Genomic DNA, 19,696 nt, shown 5'->3' with positions numbered 1-19,696 from the left:
GCCCCAACGAACAACATATTAACGCTTTGCGGATCGCCATGGGATGCTTCAGTGACAAATGTCCGAGGCTCAGCCTTGGGTCTAGAGTACACCATAGCAGACTATGGCGCACCATTTTGACTCAATAATCATCATGTTAGTACGAGGGCTATTCAGAAAGAAGGGAACGTTTTGTCAGTAGAAAAACTAAGTACGAGAAATAGATTTTATTATATACATGTGAAACTGCGACTAACAAACTACTTTTCCACGTAGTCACCAAACACATTGAGGTTCTTGTCATAGCGGTGGACAAGCTTTGAAAGACCTTCGTCGCAAAATTCTGCCGCCTGAGACGTCAGCCAGTGAATCACACCTGGCTGGAGTCCCGTGTCGTCATCAAAGCGCTGCATTGAAAGCCAGTTCTTCATCTTGGGAAACAAGTGGAAGTCGCTTGGTGCAAGATCGGGGCTGCAGGGCGGATGCGGGAAAATTTCCCATTTGAATGAATTAAGGAGTTCTATAGTGCGATTTGTCGTGTGGGGACGGACATTGTCGTGCAAAACGAAAATTTTGGACATCAGCTTTCCTCGGCGTTTGTTTTGAACTGCTGTTCTAAGGCTGTGCAAAGTTTGACAGTACCAGACAGAATTTATGGTTGCTCCACGTTCGAGAAAATCAATAAGAAGCACACGTTGCCAGTCCCAAAATACTGTCGCCATCAACTTCCTTGCTGACAAGGTTTCCAAATATTTTCTTGGTTTTTAGGGGGGACCTTGTGTGCCCCCACTCCGTGGACTGTAATTTTGTCTCGCAGTTGATGTGTTTCACCCAAGTCTTGTCACTGGTTACGATTCGATCCAGTAATGAATCACCATGTTTGTGGTACGCCTCCAGAAATGTCAACGTTGCCCCCATTTGCTATTCTTTATGGTGCTCTGTAAGCATTTTGGGCACCCATTGCGCCAAAATTTGTGGTAGCCAAGCTTGTGAGTTACAATTTCAAAGAACAAAGTCTGTGAAACTTGTGGAAAAGAAAACGTAAGCTCCGTTTTTGTGAAGCGATGGTTTTCACGAATCGTTTCAACAACTTTAGCGTTAAGGTCGTCAGTCACAATGCTTGGGCATCCACTCTTCTCTTCATCATGAACGTTGTTTCGGCCATTCTTAAACCGAATGCACCATTTACGAACGGAACATTCACTCATTACGTTGTTTCCGTACACTTTAAACAGTTCACGATAAATTTCAGTGGGTTTTAGGTTTTAAGCAAACAAAAATCATATCACAGACCGCACCTCATAATTGACGGGTTTTTCTATTGCAACGCACATTTCAAATTCGAATATCGAAAAAACTAGACGCGCAGAGACGTTCCCGCTGTCACGGATGGATGACGACTGAGCTGCCGAGCACGCACATAACAAAATACAAGCGATCGGCGCGCGCCTAGCGGCGTCAGACGGAAACGTTCCCTATTTTCTGAATAGCCCTCGTAGATTAGACGCTCAGTTCGACACAACAAAAGGAATCGTCAGCTGCTGCGTTAAACCTATTCCTATTGACTGGTGCCAGCACTCAGCAATATTTCACACGCGCGACTCCGCCGGCAAATCACACTGGTACGTGAATACATGGAAATCAGTAGTGATGCTTTTTCTGGCCATCCACGAAGACATTACTAGTGCAACCTCAACAGAACTGAAGTCCCGCCATCCTAAAATCAGAATAGTTAAGGATCTGCACTCTGCCAATATCACGTCCAACGTGAATGGGGAAATGTTTGGAGCAACGCAATGCCACCAATTATTAATAGTCATGTCAACATGGCTGATTAACCTAGATGCTTTCGCTTGCCGCGAGAAGTCCTCAAAACTATCAACAGAACTATGTACAGGCTTCGCCAGAAGTATTTAAGGGGGGGCAGAAAGTGCCTCGAAAACATTGAAAATGTGCAATTTTTTTAATCGATGATTATAATGGTTTAAAGTATGCTTTGTGTGAATACAAAACTTTTTAGAACAACTTCTTATTTAAAGGTTTAAATGTTAGTTTGCATGGCAGCTTGCATAGTGAGATGTGCCCACTTGCTGCTTTGTAACTTCTCTTTTTTGAATTCTTAAGCCTAGGGACTTTTTTTTTTTTTTTTAACTGTGAGCTTTTAGCTATTGGCTACGTTGTCTTACATTAAATGGTTGTCTATAGTAATAACATAACACGTATGTTTTTTTCTGGGCAATGAAATACTGAGATCTAAGCTTTCAAGAAAAGGTTGGAGAGCCTGGAAGAAATAAGTGGTGAATAAAATGAAACCAATATTAGGTTTGTGTACAGCATGTGTAGCATTGGAAAGGGTTTAACAGCAAGGAAAACTTCATGTGCCATTGTGACTTACCAAGCACTGCTACAAACTTCAGATGTACAATTCTTTACTGCATGCTGCCTGCGAATCAGTGGCAGAGAAATCTATGACAGATGTAGTGAAAGAAGCTGTGAATTTAAATGATGAGCGCTTAGCAGTAATATATTAAAGACACTGTAAGTTCAATAAAACTCTGAACTTGATCTCCCGTAACCTTTGTTTTTTCTGGCTTTATGTACCATTTCTCTGAAACCATTCATCTCAGAACAATGAAATTATAACAATCAATTGTCTTAGTCCACATCCATAAAGTGACATTTCTTTAACTTTCTAGATACATTATAAGGGATCTTATGAACTTTTTCATTTTAAAGATTTACCCGAAAAATGGAACATTATTATGACATTTTTCAAAATTATAATTTAAACACATTATTCAATAAAAATGTCAGCTTGTTAGTAAATAGAGTACATGTATGTGAAAAGAATTCATTGTTGTACTGTTAATAGGTCCTCTGGAAAGGTACACTGAAAATGGCCAATTTAACATGCAGGTACCTTCTCCCTATAAATGGGGTAAAGTGCCTACATTCGAATGTAACTGTAGAGCGGAGTGCCAGACAGTCTTCCATATGGCTCAAGAGTGCCAAAAAGAGCCTATAGAGCGGACGTGGTGGATCTGCACAAATTGTTCTCAGCTACGAAAGAGGGGATTGAGAAATTATATATTAATAACAGTTTAACGTCTTATATTTGTGACTTTACATTTGCTTGTCTTTTATCACTGAAATGTTCCTGTACCTACAATATTTTTGCCTTATACAAAGTGACAATTACTGAATTATATGAAATAAAATCGCCGTAACTTCTGAACTGTTTGCGTTAGGATGGCCGCGGGGCCTGATAGAATTTATGGGTATTATGGTTTGATTTAGCGATGAAGTCCACTTTCATTTGGATGGGTTTGTCAATAAGCAAAACTAGCGCATCTGGAGGACTGAGAATATGCGTTTCGGGATCGAAAAGTCCCTTCGCCCTCAACGGGATACTGTGTGGTGTACAATGTCGTCACGGAATAATCTGTGCGATATTCCTTGAAAGCACCGTGACTACCGAAAGGTACGTGAAGGTTTTAGAAGAAGTCATCCCTATTATCCAAAGTGACTCCTATTTCGACAAAGATGTGGATCATGAAAGATGGAACTCGCCCCCATCGAAGCAGGAGAGTGTTTGTTGTCCTGAAGGAGCACTTTGGGGACCGCATTCTGGCTCTGGGGTACCCAGAGGCCACTCCTTTCTGAGGGGCTATATTAAAGATAAGGTGTACAGCAATAACCCCAAAACCATTTCTGAGCTGAAAACAACCATTCAGGAGGTCATAGACATCATCGATGTTCCCACGCTTCAGCAGATCATTGAGAATTTCGCTATTCGTCTGCGCCACACCATCGCCAATGATGGCAGACATATCGAAAATGTCGAAATCTAAATCCGGATATCTGCTGGGACGTTTACATGTTGAATAAAGCGTGTGCACGTCGTAGTCTGTAACTGATTTATGGTTTTTTTTCATGTTGTTCAATAATTGTCGCTCTGTATGAGCGTATGCCATTCGACGAGTCAAGCAGTATACTGCTCCCTCCTACGTATATCTCGCGAAGAGACCATGAGGATAAAATCAGAGAGATTAGAGCCCACACAGAAGCATACCGACAATCGTTCTTTCCACGAACAATACGAGACTGAAATAGAAGGGAGAACCGATAGAGGTACTCAGGGTACCCTCCGCCACACACCGTCAGGTGGCTTGCGGAGTATGAATGTAGATGTGGATGTAGGTAGGTAGACATAATTAAAAATAGATGGTTTCACTTAAATGATCACTATAATTCCAAATGGGATGGAACGGAGCTTGTAGCAGGAGGTAGCGAAGTCTAAGTCGCAGATAATCCATAGGTTGAGTGCAAAAATGTAATTACAGTCTGAGGTAGCCCTCAAAGTCATTTACGAGCCGGGGTGAAGGGGGGCGAGGGATGGAGGACATCCACCCTTACTACTGTGAATCTATTCTAGTTTATAAAGCCGGCCGGTGTGGCCGTGCGGTTCTAAGCGCGTCAGTTTGGAACCGCGTGACCGCTACGGTCGCGGGTTCGAATCCTGCCTCGGGCATGGATGTGTGTGATGTCCTTAGGTTAGTTAGGTTTAAGTGGTTCTAAGTTCTAGGGGACTGATGACCTCAGTAGTTAAGTCCCATAGTGCTCAGAGCCATTTAAACCATTTTTTTTAGTTTATAAAGTTTAGAAACAACCACCTATGCTGTGGCTAAGACATTTCTCCAAAATACCTTATCTTCCAGAAGTGCTATTCCTGCAAGACATGCGAGAGAACTTCTGTGAAGTCTGGAAAGTGGCGGAAAGATACTGACAGACGTTAAGCTGTGAGGGCGGTCTGCGAGTCTTGCCTAAATCAGCTGGTAGAGCATCTGCCCGCAGTAAGTAAAGATCCCGGATGCTAGTCCGTGTCTGGCAAGCAGATTTAATCTCCACGAACTGTTCGGTGTGTACTTCATTCTACAAGACGACAAGGTCTCGCCATTATAGGGCTCATCTTTCGGGATCGTATCTTAAACAGAAAAAAACTCAATGCACGCTGTGGCCAGTTGCACCTCCTCATCTAAATCCTAAAGAACGTATCTGGGATTATCTGTGGAGGTGTAGGACTGCTCGAGTGATATCTATACTGCCTTGTTCTAGTCTTATAACTACGGCCTTGGAGCACAGAACTTACAAGTAAGCGTGCCTGTCAGTATTGTTAGAAATTTGAAATTATAGAGTAGAACTGTCACCGATTTTGTAGCTGTTTTGAAATAGTTCATTTCGTTTTTCTCTATAAGTTTGCAACATCCGACGTAAGTGTCATGTGGGCTCAGAATCTCCTAGCCAACATGTTGTGGTCAGGGAAGAAACAGATTGCCGAGGTCTTTGTCCGGCACAATCAGACATCCAGTTGAGAGACCAATGAACTGATCCCGGTCCTAGTCCCCTCATTATTCTCACACTAACGGCACCTCTCAAACAAGAACAGCATTCGCTCCTCCTGTGGAACTCATAGCATCATTTACGTTGCTGTGTAGGTTTAACCTAGTATTGCTGTTATTGGTAATCACATGTAGATTACCAAAATATGTAAATTTCAAGTTTTATAAGTTCGAGTTTTGTTTTCATACTTTATTTATGCCATGTCGTAAGCTCTACACAGTCTTGCCATCAGATCTGACTTTACGAGAAATGGTAATTTTTCGAAGTTTTCTCTTGATTTACAGATTTATGGGTATTGAGCTTATTTGAAAGAGGCAAATAGAGCCGCAAAAAAGTTTGGGAATGGCCTCCAAATGTAAGTATTTTAAACTGAACTTCGTCGATAAGAACTGTTGGAAACTTCTACTACTCGTAATTAATTTGCGACGTTACTGTCCTGCATTTAATGAGACCGGGGGGAAAATGTACGGGTCTGAATAAAACTTGGCTCGTAAATGTCTCAGGGACGAGCAGTAAAGCGTCTGCTTTGCGCCCTGTTGCTGTAAAGCAAAATATTTTATTAAAAGTTAAGCCTGCCGTCGAATAATTTAGGGTAGACAAGTTATGTGAATTATAAGTTTTAAGGACAGATGTTTATTCACTAAGGTCCAAACTCGTACTGAATAGCGGTCCTACATGCAGTTTTACACGTAAGGAAAGTTAATTGTTGAAAAGCTGCGGTGTTAGATGCCCGCAACTTAAAAATCCGATAAGGGACCCAAAGTGCCTTCACATAAATTCAATCACACCACTCCGCCGTACTTTCCGATGGCAGAAAATTTGACCTCCCGTTCTCCATCGATGTCCCGAATTCTTCGTCCACCCTGATCACAAGAGCATCTCTTTCACCATCGACATCCACGAATGTCTTGGCACTTCAGCCAATGAGAGATCGAATCGCCATCCCCCCCCCCCCCCCAAGTTACACATTTCGTGCAACACTTTGAGATACATGCAAATGGACCACCACTCGAATACTAATGAGTCTATAACTAAAATACTTGTTCAAATTAACATGTTATGCCATGACGTTTCTGTTGATACCAATTCTTATCATTTCATTTAAATATCTTATTTACATCGACCTGTTTGTGCTTCTAGCGCACCCTCATTCCTATTGTAATCAGCACTGCTCATAGCTTAATAAATCGATTCACCAATAACCACCTACTGCTTCATTTTATCAGTGTAATTGTGGAGAACGATCTGGTTCAACGCCCTTGGACATATAAACTTAATATCTACATTTACATCCATACTCTGCAAACCACCACTAATAACATGGCAATGTACCAGTTATTAGATTTCCTTCTCATTCAATTCAGTTATGTAATATATTCTAATCTTGTCCTCACGATCCCTATGTGAGCGATACGTAAGGGCTGTAGTATACTCCTAGAGTCGTCATTTAAAGCTTGTTCCTGAAACATTGTTAACAGGCTTTCTCGGGATAGTTTACATCTATGTTCAAGAATCTGTCAGTTCAGTTCCTTCAGCATCACTGTAGCATTCTCCCACAGGTCAAACAAACCTGAGACCATTCGTGCTGCCCTTGGCTATACTTTCAATATCCACTATTAGACCTATTTGGTATGGATCCCACACACTTGGGTAATGTTTTACAACCAGTCGCACGAGTGACATGTAAGCTATCTCCTGTTGCATCCAGGTGTTTGTATGAGTTGGACGATTCCAATGTGATTTATTGATATTATAGTCATACAATACTAAGTTTTTTCGTTTTGTGAAGTGCATAATTTTACATTTCTGAACATTTAAAACAATTTGCCAGCCTTTGCACCACTTTGCAAATGGTCTGAGGTTACTATTAATTTTGTCCGTAAGATCATTAATATGCAACATGAAAGCAAGCGTCCTAATAAACTTCCCTGGGGCACACCCGAAGTTACTTCTGCATCTGACGATGACTTCTAACCAGGATAACATGCTGTGCCCTCCACACCAAAAAGTCCTCAACCCTGTCACAGATTTCACTTGATACCCCATACAATCAGTATTATAGAATATTTAACAACAACGTGATATTCGTTGTTTGCATCGATGATGCCCACTTCGCAATGCCATTACCGGCCGTATGGTTTATTGTGCATCATAAAATTATTTATCACTCAGTAAGTATAAACATTTGTGATGGAATGAATGGTTTAATTGTAAATATGTTTATGCTGGCAGTTGGTAATTTTTTATACGACGTATTGCACTCTGTTGACTGACTTTATGCTCTTGCATTTACTGTGCCGATCTTCCCAGCCTCAATTTAAGTTATTAAAGTGTATACTACGTCTGCCAACAGCCAGCCGTATATTTAGGGTCCAACTACCTGCGGTTCGTAGCGGCTGTCGCCCTGCCGGTAGAACCCAGTCGCTCGCCGGCGCTAATCTTGTCATTGTCCGTAGGCCCTCTCCGTACCTGCTTAGCGGAAACTTTCCCGCTTTCAGTTCGTATTCACTCAGACACAAAACCCACTCATCTCTCTGTTATCTTTCATGCAGTCTCAGAATTCTCCCAATACTCGTTAAGGTACAGTTTTCTAATGTAAGGGCATCCTCTACCGTTCAACAAACATTAAATACTTGTTATATTCATTTCCATCAGCGGCTTCTCCCAAGAGTCGTCATGTTACAGACTCCACAACTCGGTTCCACTGAAATTCAACTCCACATTTTTCCCTTCTTGAAAATTGTTTTTATGCCCAAACACAATACAACACGATGCTCTTTATACCGACTTAATGAAGTCACAGTTTTCTATCATCCATATGGACCCTTCCATCGGCACACTTCCTAAATGGCGAAGATTTTCAGCGAATGACACGACCTATCCTTTTGATTTCTGGTAGTTATGTGTAAAAGCTGTTTATCCTGCCAAGGTTCTCCTCTTCTTTGCAGGTTACTATAGTAGTTGGTAGACGGTGGAATGAATTGTCAAACAGAAAAGACCTGTCATCTATCGAAGTTCGGTAATTACTGGCTGAAAGGGACCCTGTACAAAAATTCAAGCATAATTCAGTTTCCTCAGCTGGCAACTGATCCAAATTACGACTCTTAACATAAGAGACATACATATTTTTTTAAAAAATGGTGTTCGTTATAAGCCAGACCCTTCACTCGCCACTAAATTTCGTATTTTTAATATAGAGAACGAAGCGCTGGAATGCAAGATTGGTATTGCAAATATCTTCATTGGTGAAACATCTGTTTGGAAGAAAATGTGTTTTCAGTGGATGATCCCGACCTCACCTTACCACACATCTCGACACCCCATTGTAAACATTTCACACGGGTACCGTCACTATTCGCATTCATTATTTTCTATTGTTAGATTTTTCTTTCCAGGAGTGCACATACATCTCTTCTACGACTTTTGCAACATCGTCCAGCCAACTATGTTTTCGTCTACTCCTTTTTCAATTACATAATATCCTTTCTCAAAGGAAATTTTTTCAACCTTTCTTCCTTGGTGGCTTCATCATCTTCAGTCAATGAAAATCTGTAAATATGGCTATTTTTCATTTTCTGAATATTATTTATTTCTTCTTAGACGCCATTCATTGTTTTCATATGTTTTTTTAAATTTATTTGGTGTGCCATTTAGCGAGCTAAAAGATAAATAATTGACATACAGTACAAAAAAATTGATGAACACAGAGATGCAAGCATAACAAAGGGCCTTAGACATCTGCTGTTGATTAATATGCATGTAAGATATTTTACAATAGATTTGGTAATTTACAGGAAAATATGGAAGAACAATATAACGACATTAATAGTGTAGTGGCACCAATAAACAAAGGGACGTATATATTTTCCGTTTAATTTACCTCTCAAAAACTCTCAAACTCCTTTCTTTAGTTTTTTAGCATCAAAACTTCCGTTACATAAGAAATGACAACTAGTCTGATTAGTGGTTCGTAGGTAATCCACTCTTCTATAAATTACTTTGACTCCCTAATATCTTCGTAATACTTTATGTTTCCAGCTTGTATTATTTCTTTAATTACGTTTGTTACATTGTTCTAACCGTCTGTTAATAAAACTAGATGTTTAAATCTTTCTGTATGTTAAAATCCTCTATCAGCAACAAATTGATTAGCTATATTTGCCTCGTGTCCTCGTTTTGGTTCCTTCTCATTTACATATAGACGTAATTGTCTGCCTTTCCTTGTAGTATGCTTTTCCCAGGATTTTATTTCTTTGCTTATACGAAAATGCCGCCTGATTTTCTACACATTTGTGTGGGCTTTTTAACCACTGAGAAGGCTGTTCGAAGATAAGTGTTTTTGCACGGTACCAGATAGTCTAAAAGGGGCAGAAAAAGCGAAACCGTATGTGAAAATAACTATCAGAAGAGCACTGCAGATCACACGAAACCACACAGAAATATTTTAGTTCTTTTCCGTATTCGATCAGGAAACATTTATATCCTAACTCGTTAAATCTTCCGTCGACGGTTGGAACCTCAAGTGAGTCAATATACTTTGAAGTAGCCTAATAGTATTGAAAATTCTAAGCAGTTGCACATTTTTCGATTTATCTTTAAGGTGCACATCTCCTCTTCACAAGGCGTTCAACAACCATTATGCATTATTTTTCATAGGTACCAACCAATAAACTTGTATGGATAAAGACGAGAATTAAACTTGGGAGCTTTATACCACCATCTGTCCGTGAAGAGTAACTATTTGATCAATGCACTTCTTCGCTATTCAAAAACTAAAATGGTTCAAATGGCTCATAGCACTATGGGACGTAACATCTGAGGTCATCAGTCCACTAGAACTTAGAACTACTTAAACCTAACCAACCTAAGGACATCACATACATCCATGCCCGAGGCAGGATTCTAACCTGCGACCGTAGCAGCAGCACGGTTCCGGACTGAAGCGGCTAGAACGTCTCTGTCACAGCGGCCGATATTCAAAAATTACCACGGCTTTCTGAGCCATTCAGTTAAATCTGCATTACGAAATTGATAGTAGTATCAGAAGTACAGAGGTTTAACTTTTCCTTTTTATTTTCGGTGCTGGTCACCTACGCAAACGCTAATAAGCCAAAACTTTATGATCACTGCTTAGTATGCCGCCTGGTGGGATTGCCGACACGCGATGCGGCAACGAAAATATGTAAGCGGAGCAGACACGGACGGGGAATTACCCTAGTGAAGATATGGGCTGAAAATTAGGAAAGCCATTGAGATAAGCGACTTTGACAAAGGGCAGATTATTATTACGCAGAGCCTGTGAACGAGTATCTCGAAAACTGCGAAGAGGGTCGAACGTTCAAGTGTTGCTGTCGTGAGCCTCTACGGAAAGAGGTAGAAGAACAGTGAAACTATCATCACTAGGCGCTAAACAGTTGGACGTCCACGACTCTTCACGAAACGTGGGGTTCGGAGGCTTTTCTGCTCTGTGAATTAGGATAGGTGGAAATCTTAGCATCTCTGCTGAAAGAGCACAATCCTGGTGCACACACAAGTGTTTCGGAGTACATCATTCATCGTACATAGGTGAACACAGAGCTTCGCAGCAGACCACTCGTCCGTGTTCACATGTTGACCTAACGACATCATCAGTTACGCTTGCAGTGGGCACGGTACCAACGAGGCTCGCCCGTCGATCAATGTAAACGTGTCGGCTCTTTGGGTGAATCACAGTACTGCTACACTAGGTCGATGGTCGTCTTCACAAACGACGTCACCGAGGTGAACGGCGGCTAGAATCGTGCAGGCTGGTGGGAGCAGTATTAGGGTATGCTAAGGGGGACATTCTCCTGCGCTTGCATGAGATCTGTGGTAATAATCGAAAGCACACTGGCAGCTGCGAACCACCTTCAACCCTTCATACGTTTTGTCTTCCCCAACGGCGATGTCATCTTTCAGCAGTATAGTTGTCCGTGTTTCGGAGTCAGACCCGGGTTACAGCTGTTTGAGGAGCATTGTAGTGAACTCACGTTGAAGTCCTGGCGACCAAATGCACCTAATGTAAATCCTATGGAACACACCTGGGTCGCTATAGGACGTCATCATCGCGTACGCAAATCAGCGGCCCGTTGTTTACGCTAATTATATGACCAAAGCGTTCAAATGGCTCTGAGCACTATGGGACTTAACATCTATGGTCATCAGTCCCCTAGAACTTAGAACTACTTAAACCCAACTAACCTAAGGACAGCACACAACACCCAGCCATCACGAGGCAGAGAAAATCCCTGACCCCGCCGGGAATCGAACCCGGGAACCTGGGCGTGGGACGCGAGAACGCTACCGCACGACCACGAGATGCGGGCGACCAAAGCGTAAGACATCCAATGCCACATACCTCCACAAATCTACCAACAAACTGTCGGATCCCTGATACGCAGAATCAGCGATGTCTTTCGTTCCAAAAATAGAAAAACAAGCTATTAAGCAGGTGGTCATAATATTTTGTCTCATCAGTGTATAACGCTGTTGTGATGCTATTTCGTTCCTCGTAACAACCCTTTGTTGCTAGGGTAACTTCGGGCGCAAAGGTTATAAACAGTGTAGGATAGATCTCTAATCACTTCCCGGTAGTCATTTTGCCCTCAAGTGTCCTCCAAGAGAAAAGGCTGCCACTACGTTCCGACAGCCGTCGATACCGTGTCGTAAGAGGCAGAAGGAAGTCCATTAGGGAAGCGATACGGTGCTTCCTGTGGCGCTGAAGAACACGAGTTCGACATTGTGGCAACAAACAGGCGCCCCTCACTTTGACGTAGATGTTGCTGCGAGCTGTTAAAGTGAAAGAGGAAACTTGGTTCGGGTGACATAAAGTCTACATCCGAAATTTAGGCTGCTGGCTGGTGCTGCATCAGTAAATGGCACCACGACCAGTTTATCACGATGGGGCATAGATTCTCGAATGCTGATCATGATGTTTATTAAAGACCTTGCAGATAGTATTAATAGTAACCTGGTGATGTAGTTTTTTATAAGGTAATACTATCTGAAAAAACCTGAATAAGTATTCACCTGTTAGATCTTGATAAGATTTAAAAGTGGTACAAAGATTGGAAACTTCTTTTAAATGTTCAGAAATGTAATACCGTGCACTTCACAAAACGAAAAAACGTAGAACGGAGCATGTCATTCTCAAAGGAGAGAAGTTTTCCGAAGTAAGAGTGATTTCATGTGCCGCAGGGGAGTGTCGTAGGACCGTTGCTATTCACAATATATAAAAATGACCTTGTGGATAACATCGGAAGTTCACTGAGGCTTTTTGCAGATGATGTTGGAGTATATCGAGAGGTTGTAACAATGGAAAATTGTGCTGAAATGCAGGAGGAGCTGCAACGAATTGACACATGGTGCAGGAAATGGCAACTGAATCTCAATGTAGACAAGTGTAATGTGCTGAGAATACATAGAAAGAAGGGTCCTTTATCATTTAGCTACAACTTAGCAGGTCAGCAACTGGAAGCAGTTAATTCCATAAATTATCTGGGAGTAGGCATTAGGGGTGATTTAAAATGGAATCATCATATAAAGTTGATCTTCGGTAAAGCGGATGCCAGACTGAGATTCATTGGAAGAATCCTAAGTAGATGCAGTCCGAAAACAAGGGAAGTAGGTTGCAGTACACTTGTTCGCCCACTGCTTGAATACTGCTCACCGGCCAACACAGAGGCATACCGACAATCTTTCTTTCCACGAACAATACGAGACTAGAATAGAAGGGAGAACCGATAGAGGTGCCCTCCTTTACACACCGTCAGGTGGCTTGCGGAGAATGGATGTAGATGTAGATGCAGATGTAGTACCATTTGACAGCAGCATCAACGAATGACACTTGAAACCGGTCAACTGATACGAATACCTAGATATAACTCTTTGTGGGGGTACGACATAGAACGATCACATATGCTCAGTCATAGGTAAAACAGATGGCAGACATCGGTTATCATTGGCAGAATATTATGGAAATCGAAACAGTTTCCGAAGGAGACTGGTTACTAGTTACTTACGCGACCTATCCTAGAAATTGTTCAAGAGTGAGGGACCCTTACGAAATAGTGGTAACAGAATATACTTAACGTACACAGAGAAGGGCCGCACGAATGGTCACAGGTTTGTCTGACCTGTGCGACAGTATCACAGAGTTGCTGAAGAAACTGAACTGGCCTACTTACAAAGTTTCAATAAGCGGCTTTAAATGATGATTGGAAAGGTACTGCAAGTCCCAGATATCGCTCCCGTAGGGATCGTGGGGACAAGAATAGACTAGTTACAGCGCGCACCGAGGCATTTAAACAGTCGTTCATCCAGTACATCTACATCTACATTTATACTCCGCAAGCCACCCAACGGTGTGTGGCGGAGGGCACTTTACGTGCCACTGTCATTACCTCCCTTTTCTGTTCCAGTCGCGTATGGTTCGCGGGAAGAACCTCATCCAGAAACGCACCCTCTCGAAACCTGGACAGCAAGCTACACCACGATGCTGAGCGTCTCTCTTGCAGAGTCTGCCACTTGAGTTTGCTAAACATCTCCGTAGCCCTATCACGGTTACCAAATAACCCTGTGACGAAACGCGCCGCTCTTCTTTGGATCTTCTCTATCTCCTCCGTCAACCCGACCTGGTACGGATCCCACATTGATGAGCAATACTCAAGCATAGGTCGAACGAGTGTTTTGTAAGCCACCTCCTTTGTTGATGGACTACATTTTCTAAGGACTCTCCCAATGAATCTCAACCTGGTACCCGCCTTACTAACAATTCATTTTATGTGATCATTCCACTTCAAATCGTTCCGCACGCATACTCCCAGATATTTTACAGAAGTAACTGCTACCAATGTTTGTTGCGCTATCATATAATCATACAATAAAGGATCCTTCTTTCTATGTATTCGCAATACGTTACATTTGTCTATGTTAAGGGTCAGTTGCCACTCCCTGCACCAAGTGCCTATCCGCTGCAAATCTTCCTGCACTTCGCTACAATTTTCTAATGCTGCAACTTCTCTGTATACTACAGCATCATCCGCGAATAGCCGCATGGGACTTCCGACACTGTTTACTAGGTCATATATATATATATATATATATATATATATATATATATATATATATATATATATTGTGAAAAGCAATGGTCCCATAACACTCCCCTGCGGCACGCCAGAGGTTACTTTAATGTCTGTAGACGTCTCTCCATTGATAACAACATGCTGTGTTCTGTTTCCTAAAAACTCTTCAATGCAGCCACACAGCTGGTCTGATATTCCGTAGACTCTTACTTTGTTTATTAGGCGACAGTGCGGAACTGTATCGAAAGTCTTCCGGAAGTCAAAGAAAATAGCATCTACCTGTGAGCCTGTATCTAATATTTTCTGGGTCTCAAGAACAAATAAAGCGAGTTGGGTCTCACACGATCGCTGTTTCCGGAATCCATATTGATTCCTACAGATTAGATTTTGGGTTTCCAGAAACGACATGATACGTGAGCAAAAAGCATGTTCTAAAATTCTACAACAGATCGACGTCAGAGATATAGGTCTATAGTTTTGCGCATCTGCTCGACGACCCTTCTGGAAGACTGCGACTACCTGTGCTCTTTTCCAATAATTTGGAACCTTCAGTTCCTCTAGAGACTTACGGTACACGGCTGTTAGAAGGGGGGCAAGTTCTTTCGCGTACTCTGTGTAGAATCGAATTGGTATCCCGTCAGGTCCAGTGGACTTCCCTCTGTTGAGTGATTCCAGTTGCTCTTCTATTCCTTGGACACTTATTTCGATGTCAGCTATTTTTTCGTTTGTGCGAGGATTTAGAGAAGGAACTGAAGTGCGTTCTTCCTCTGTGAAACAGCTTTGGAAAAAGGTGTTTAGTATTTCAGCTTTACGCGTGTCATCCTCTGTTTCAATGCAATCATCATCCCGGAGTGTCTGGATATGCTGTTTCGAGCCACTTACGGATTTAACGTAAGACCAGAACTTCCTAGGATTTTCTGTCAAGTCGGTACATAGAATTTTACTTTTGAATTCACTGAACGCTTCACGCATAGCCCTCCTTACGCTAACTTTGACATCGTTCAGCTTCTGTTTGTCTGAGAGGTTTTGGCTGTGTTAAAACTTGCAGTGAAGCTCTCTTTGCTTTCGCAGTAGTTTCTTAACTTTGTTGTTGAACCACGGTGGATTTTTCCCGTCCCTCACAGTTTTACTCGGCACGTACCTGTCTAAAACGCATTTTAAGATTTCCTTGAACTTTTTCCGTAAACACTCAACATTGTCAGTGTCGGAACAGAAATTTTCGTTTTGATCTGTTAGGTAGTCTGAAATCTGCCTACTATTACTCTTGATAAACAGATAAACCTTCTTCTCTTTTTTTTATATTTTATTTACTTCCATATTCAGGGATGCTGCAACGGCCTTATGATCACTGATTCCCTGTTCTGCGCTTGCAGAGTCGAAAAGTTCTGGTCTGTTTGTTATCAGTAGTTCCAAGATGTTATCTCCACGAGTCGGTTCTCTGTTTAATTGCTCGAGGTAATTTTCGGATAGTGCGCTCAGTATAATGTCACTCGATGCTCTGTCCCTACCACCCGTCCTAAACATCTAGTGTCCCAGTCTATATCTGGTAAATTGAAATCTCCACCTAAGACTATAACATGCTGAGAAAATTTATGTGAAATGTATTCCTGATTTTCTCTCAGTTGTTCTGCCACTAATGCTGCTGAGTCGGGAGGTCGGTAAAAGGAGCCAATTATTAACCTAGCTCGGTTGTTGAGTGTAACCTCCACCCATAATAATTCACAGGAACTATCCACTTCTACTTCAGTACAGGATAAACTACTACTAACAGCGACAAACACGCCATCACCGGTTGCATGCAATCTATCCTTTCTAAACACCTTCTGTGCCTTTGTAAAAATGTCGGCAGAATTTATCTCCGGCTTCAGCCAGCTTTCCGTGCCTATAAAGATTTCAGCTTCGGTGCTTTCTATCAGCGCTTGAAGTTCCGGTACTTTACCAATGCAGCTTCGACAGTTTGCAATTACAATACCGATTGCTGGTTGGTCCCCGCATGTCCTGACTTTGCCCCGCACCCTTTGAGGCTGGTGCCCTTTCTGTACTTGCCCGAGGCCATCTAACCTAACCTAATCTAACTCCGAACGTGAATGGAACGGGAAGAAGTCATAATAACTAGCACAGTGGTAAATACGAGTATCTTCTGCCATGTTCTTCACATTGGTTCGTATAATATGATGAAGTTGTAAATGTAGATTTAGACACCCTTACCCCCTATACCCCTCCCTCCCCCCCTCAAAAAAATTAAATCTCATTACTTCCTCTTGTAAATGATCGATCAATTATCTAGTTGGTGAAACAAGATAATTCAGTACAGAAACGGCATTTTCAACGCTGCACTTTGTTTGTTCAGTCATCAATCTTTCGACTCGTTAGATGCTATCCTCCATTTTTGCCCTGTATTGCGTTCATTTTCTCGCCCCTATCCAACTAATAAATCCAACAATATGTTTTGTACATTCTGTCTTCATTTCACCCTCATTGTTTCTTCCAGCGCCTAGTGAAAGCCGTCTGCTGTTGACGACTTTCATCTCATGTATTCATACGTGAGTTGCTATGACTCAAAGACCATGTATTCAATATATTCGTCTGCTAGAGAAGGTGTATCTTCAGTCGAAAAGTGGTGGTGGTGGTGGTGGTTAGTGTTTAACGTCCCGTCGACAACGAGGTCATTAGAGACGGAGCGCCAGCTCGGGTGAGGGAAGGATTGGGAAGGAAATCGGCCGTGCCCTTTCAAAGGAACCATCCCGGCATTTGCCTGAAACGATTTAGGGAAATCACGGAAAACCTAAATCAGGATGGCCGGAGACGGGATTGAACCGTCGTCCTCCCGAATGCGAGTCCAGTGTGCTAACCACTGCACCACCTCGCTCGGTAGTCGAAAAGTGCAGGGGATGTTTCTAGCCAGTACTTTGAATGTTGAGTCTAGCCAACCAATGAAATTGCTTCGCGTTGAAGTTCGCCAGGGCAGTGTGGACTACTTGTCTTCCGTCCGGCACAATGGACAGTTCTCTCCCCATTCTGCCCTGAATGCACTGATTCAAAAAGTACAGACGCTTTGTTTTGCGATGTCTGAGATGGGGACATTGAAGGTACTATGTCCAGGAATGTGATAAGATTGCTGCTGGCTCACATTGCATTTGGACAATCACATGTTACTTGATTTCTTAGGTTTCGCTGTGTGAGGTATTTTGCAGTTGTCTTCCGTGTGAGCAATGTCAGTTCTTCATTCTAATTCGCGTCTTTATTACAATACGTGGAGGTCGATGTCAAATTTCTCTTTGGTCATCCGAGCATCTCCATCTAACCTGTGTTTCTTACGTCGTTATTTTTCAATCCTTTGATCACTATGTTAATCCGCAAATGTACTTACTTACACCTCGTTCATGAGAGAACCATGTCCGAGTATAATATATTTAATACTGAGAGCACATGAACCGTCTGCATCACAGCCAGCATAAATTAATTTTAAATGGTCTTTTGATACACAAGGTGTGTGTGGGTTGCGGTGGATTTTCAGGACACGTGCTGTGCAACAACGAAGACTTCCAGACTTTTCCTTTAAATGCGTAATTTTTCTGTTGGTTAGATATATACAGAGTGCGTAAGTTCATCTGCATTGCACCTATCATTCCTACAAGTCATATACCAGCACTGGAAGGTTTCATTAGATCAGTTGAAGATTTGATTTAAATTAACCTTCACTTAATGTATTATAAGTATACTTTTATGAATACGTTGTGTTACGAGAAAGTTGATTCACTACAACATATTCACTCTTAAAATTTGTTGTTCATTATGGGCCGTATTTAAAACAAAGGGGAATGTTTTCAGAACATTAAAACCGGGCTCCTAACATAACTGTGTACTCACAGGTGAAAGTTTAAATGTAGTGACTGCTTTTACTAGTTAACTATACCTGGATTCCGTAGCATGGTGTCGTTTCTTCCGCTAAGAGTCTTCCACAGACTTCCCACATCTCTTCCTTTTAGTATGCTTTCATCCGTCTACTTAATTTGAACAGTCTGTAGTAGTATCGCATTTCAGACGTCTGCAGTTTCTCCGAATTTCCTATAGCCCACGGGTATCTTCCTTAAAAAGCTGAGCTCAAGGCAACAAATTTCAGGAACTTCTTTCTCATTTCTGTATTAATATCTGACACCAGCAGAGCTCGTATATTGAAAGAAAAAAAACTTTCTTCTCCTGTACCAATATACTTCCGACATCTTCTTCGCTTCGATCAGATTGCTTTTTTGATGTTATGGAAGTCTTTATTCTCTCTTCTATACTCTTCATCACATTCGTCTTTGCTTTCTTTGCCCTTAAACCATAATGTATGCTACCCATTGCTTTCAACGGACTTAAAAGTTCATTTTGCAAATTTTAAAAATCGTTGTTTTCTTTCAAGACGTTAATACCACATACATATGTCTGGAACAAAAGTGATTCCATCGTGCCACTAACTCGAGACGACCTGCGCAGCGATTGAGATTTTAGCGTATGCAGGGCCAACCAAGATTCGTGCATTCGCAAGTCACAGCGTAGTTACTTGCGTACTGACAGTACGAAAATGTTTCTAACAAATTTTCGTCCCATGCGTATTTTCTGTAAAAAATGGAGCCAAAGAAAGGACTTTTGGGAAGACTGCCAGTAAATGCACGCCAAGTATCTTCATTCAAGTGCTTGAAGGTGTGCGGCCTGGTTAGTGTAGGGAGTAGGGTTTTGCGACAGAATACTCGAGTTGGAGAGTTCGATTTCGGGTCTGGGAGTATTTCTTTTGTTTTCTAATTTTGATCTGTCCAATGAAGCTGTAATTTATTATGTTTGTTAAACCAACTATCCTACAGCTATAGTCTTTTCAATGTTGAATTAACAGTTATTGGTCAGACATGTCAGGAATATTTCTGAAGAGTAATAATCAATCCTATAGGGCACAAATAACTAAGAAACTTAACAATGTACAGATGTTAAACATATACACTACATTCAGGAAGAGCGGCCAATTGCAGTAACTTTAATACACCATGTCTTTCACAACACACAAAATTTTCAGAGCAGATGCTCCAAACCTCATTTTTCCATCTCAATATACTTAGCGACTCGTTGGTTCATTCGTCTGCCTATCACTAGGGCAGTATAGGCGCGTACCATCACTCCTGCCGCAGACACTGGGAAAGAAGAATAAACTTGCCCCCTCAAGTGTCCACACAGGAATA

General features: G+C 41.8%; 1 non-coding gene across 1 annotated transcript; it reads right to left on the bottom strand.

Moving 5' to 3' along the window:
- Positions 1-17,279: 17,279 nt before the first annotated feature.
- Trnaa-cgc lies at positions 17,280-17,352 on the bottom strand. Its single transcript has one exon. It is a non-coding gene; the product is annotated as a tRNA-Ala (tRNA).
- Between the last annotated feature and the right edge of the window lie 2,344 nt (positions 17,353-19,696).

Source organism: Schistocerca americana, chromosome 1 (genome assembly GCF_021461395.2).
Source record: "Schistocerca americana isolate TAMUIC-IGC-003095 chromosome 1, iqSchAmer2.1, whole genome shotgun sequence".
NCBI lineage: Eukaryota > Metazoa > Arthropoda > Insecta > Orthoptera > Acrididae > Schistocerca > Schistocerca americana.
This window is presented reverse-complemented; position numbering and strand designations above follow the sequence as displayed.